This window comes from Dendropsophus ebraccatus, chromosome 5 (assembly GCF_027789765.1).
Source record: "Dendropsophus ebraccatus isolate aDenEbr1 chromosome 5, aDenEbr1.pat, whole genome shotgun sequence".
Taxonomy (NCBI): domain Eukaryota; kingdom Metazoa; phylum Chordata; class Amphibia; order Anura; family Hylidae; genus Dendropsophus; species Dendropsophus ebraccatus.
Window position 1 is genome coordinate 135452081 of NC_091458.1, and position 4068 is coordinate 135456148.

Consider the following 4068-nt stretch of genomic DNA (forward strand, 5'->3'; position numbering starts at 1 on the left):
ACCTGGTGCTCAGATAATGTGAGTTCACCACAGGATAATTAGACAGGAGAAGGCAGAAGATATGTGGAGAAGGATCAGGTGCTAAAGATGAAGAGCGATGTGGAGGGGGACTACACACATGAAAAGTACGTATATCACTGTAAAGTTTTTTTTTAATTATAGGTGGCATTGATTTTATAGGTTTATAAAGCTTACAGTAAATAAAGTGTTGTGGTTGCCATGGACAACTCTCCATTAGAGATGAGCGAACCAGGTTTGGGTCGATCCGAACCCGAACGTTTGGCATTTGATTAGCGGTGGCTGCTGAACTTGGATAAAGCTCTAAGGTTGTCTGGAAAACATGGATACAGCCAATGACTATATCCATGATTTCCACATAGCCTTAGGGCTTTATCCAACTTCAGCAGCTAATCAAATGCCGAAAGTTCGGGTTTGGATCTCTACTCTTCATAGAATAATCCTAACCGGGATACGTCCTGTTTCTCCCCACAGATAGAAAGAGAAAGTGCGATGCTCCAAGAGACCAGTTCTGTAAGTATACCATAGAAGTAACACTGCTGAATGACGTCATCATCACCACCCGGGGACGCCAGTCACATAGTCACGTGCCCATATAGATGGTATATGGGCACATTTGGGGCAGCTCCAGTTATGTGAATTGTGTTTTCTTTTATAGGATAAGAACAATGAAGGTATTGAGCATCCAAAGTGTGGACGACAAAGCTGGAGACAGAGGAAGGACAGAGAGGAAGGATGGAGGAGGTGAGTACAGACATTATAGACAGACAGACATTATAGTACGAGTAGAATGATGGCATTGATCTCTGTGCTTTCTATTATAGTGATAGAGAAGATAGGCTACGATACCTGTGTAACAGATGGACATCTTTCTGCCAGGAAAGCGGCACTACAATATGTCCCACATGGAATCAGGCCATGATAGATGTCATTGAGTGATCATGGTGAGGTAAGCGATCCACCAATCACTTTAGGTTGGATTGTAACGGACATGGCCATTTATTCATCTATGCCCGTCCTTTTCTTTCATACACAGGAAATTCCATGAAAGTCGGAGCAGGGACAAAGGCCACTACATATAGCAAGAAAAGAAGTCCTTAACCGAGGAATCAGTGGGGATCCAGGAGGCCCAGTAAGTACATAAAACACTACAGGAGAAGCCCAGGGGGTCACATACTTTTTGTGCATTCATCTCTCCTCTCAATGTATATGTCCCTATAGACTGTACTGGGATCATAACATGATGCTGATCCTATCTGCCTCTTTTCTTTAGGCGCAGACAAAGATACCCAAGTGGATCCCCAAGTGTCTGAGGAGGAAGAGGAACAAGTGAGTGATAGTTTACCTGATGGCACGACCACTAAAGGGAGCTCACTGCACAGTGATTTCTACAGTGCCTACTGATCTGTATGAATAAAACAAGGAAAAAGGAGCCGGGAGGAATGGCACCTCGTGTAATCCTGTTACATGAAAATGTATGAATTAAAAGTATAGGTGGACTATCACCTTTTAGCCCCTTGGGCTTTGTGCGTATCACCCCACTATGGGGTAACTTGTAGTGTCGGATGATGGCTGCCGACTGAAGGATCCAGGAAACGGGACTCTCCCAGTGTCGGGACCCGTGCTTTCATGCAGTAGAGAGAAGAAAAAAGTACCCTGGTAGGTATCCTGGCGCTGCCAAAAATTCCTTCACAACGAGTAGAATATAAAACATAAAATGGCTGATTTATTGGATAAAATTAGTAAAAATGTACATAAAATAAGCAATTACGCGTTTCGGGAGTTGCATCTCCCTTCATCAGATGCAGGGAGAAATATAATTGCAATCATTTTATGAGTAACAAAAGCTTATATTGCCAGTTGAATGAGTTAATGCAGCAAGTCAATATTTGCAGTGTTCTTCCTTAGGACCTCTGCAATTCTCCCTGGCATGCTCTCAATCAACTTCTGGACCAAATCCTCACTGATAGCAGTCCATTTTTACACAATCAATGCTTGCATTTTGTCAGAAGTTGTTTTTTGTTTGTCCACCCGTCTCTTGATGATTGACCCCAAGTTATCATTTGGATTAAGATCTGGGGAGTTTCCAGGCCATGAAACCCAAAATCTCTATGTTTTGTTCCCTGAGCCATTTAGTTATCACCTTTGCTTTATGGCAGGGTGCTCCATCATGCTGGAAAAGGCCTTGTTGATCGCCAAACTGCTCTTGGACGGTTGGGAGAAGTTGCTCTTGGAGGACATTCTGGTACCATTCTTTATTCATGGCTGTGTTTTTAGGCAAGACTGTGAGAGAGCCAATTCCCTTGGCTGAGAAGCAACCCCACACATGAATGCTTTCAGGATGCTTTATAGTTGGCATGAGACAAGACTGGTGGTAGTGCTCACCTCGTCTTCTCTGAATGAGCTGTTTTCCAAATGTCCCAAACAATCATAAAGGGGATTCATCAGATAAAATGACTTTACCCCAGTCCTCAGCAGTTCACTCCCTGTACCTTTTGCAGAACATCAGTCTGTCCCTGATGTTTTTTCTGGAGATAAGTGGCTTCTTTGCTGCCCTCCTTGAGACCAGGCCTTGCTCCAAGAGTCTCCGCCTCACAGTGCGTGCAGATGCAGTTACACCTGCCTGCTGCCATTCCTGAGCAAGCTCTGCACTGCTGGTAGCCCGATCCCACAGTTGAAACACTTTTAAGAGACGGTCCTGGCGCTTGCTCGTCTTTCTTGGGTGCCCTGGAGCTTTTTTGGCAACGATGGAACCTCTCTCCTTGAAATTCTCGATGATGTGATAGATTGTTGACTGAGGTGCAATCTTTCTAGCTGCGATACTCTTCCCTGTTAGGCCATTTTTGTGCAGTGCAATGATGACTGCACATGTTTCTTTAAAGAGAACCATGGTTAAGAGAAGAGAAACAATTATGCCAAGCACCAGCCTCCTTTTAAAGTGTCCAGTGGTGTCATTCTTACTTAATCATGACAAATTGATTTTCAGCCCTGTCTTCATCAACACCAACACCTGTGTTAATGGAGCAATCACTGAAACGATGTTAGCTGGTCCTTTTAAGGCAGGGCTGCAATGATGTTGAAATTAGAGATAAGCGAACCCGCCGGATTTCTGGTTACGATGTATCCACCCGCTGCATGGAGGGAACGGACAGCAGGAGTCAGCCGCCGAGATTTCTGATTCATACGAACCAGAAATCCGGCTGGTTCGCTCGTCTCTAGTTGAAATGTGTTTTGGCAAATAAAGTTCATTTTCTAGGCAAATATTAACTTTGCAAGTAATTGCTGTTAAGCTGATCACTCTTTATAACATTCTGGAGTATATGCAAATTGCCATTTTAAAAACTGAAGCAGTAGACTTTGTAAAAATTAATATTTGTATCATTCTCAAAACTTTTGGCCATGACTGTAGAGCAGGATGCAGTGAGCACCCCCTAGTGGTGGCAGGTGTATAATAGCTATATGTATATAGAACCTACTCCCCCATCCTGCCCCCAGTATAGACCCTATTCCCACATTCTGTCCTCAGTATAGACCATACTCCCCCTCACTCTGATCTTTTCTCATGCAGATTTATCAGATTTCTTGTATGCTGCTTCATCACAGACACTGTGGAGTGAAAAATCCTAAAAAAAAACCAAGCACACAGTGAAAATAAAAAAAATTAAAACATGACTTGTCGCAGGCAGTATGTAACTAGTGATCAATATGACTCTGGATGACCCCCACTCCCCTCCTAACATACAGTCCCATGAGGGTAATTGGCAGAGGGGATTACCTAGAGGGGATGTCCATAAGGAGAAACCTACATACTGGGGAGCTCTTTACTAGAGAGTTACTTACAGGAGGATACCTACAAGTGAAACTACCTACATGGTGCCCTAACCACTTTATTGATACACAGAGGGGTGTAACTACTATACTGAGACAGTGCGGTCTAACTTCTTTATGGGAGCACAAATAGGACCTATTATATGGGAGCAAAGAGAGCACCTTCCATATATGGAGGAACAGAAGGGTCTAACTACTATATGGGAGGACAGAGAGACCTAA

At 43.6% G+C, this 4068-nt stretch overlaps 1 long non-coding RNA gene across 1 annotated transcript; it reads left to right on the top strand.

The window, feature by feature from the left end:
• Positions 1 to 846: 846 nt before the first annotated feature.
• On the top strand, positions 847 to 1371 carry LOC138793829 (uncharacterized). Its single transcript, XR_011363362.1, has 3 exons — positions 847 to 967; positions 1055 to 1150; positions 1292 to 1371. It is a non-coding gene; the product is annotated as an uncharacterized lncRNA (long non-coding RNA).
• The last annotated feature ends 2697 nt before the right edge of the window (positions 1372 to 4068 follow it).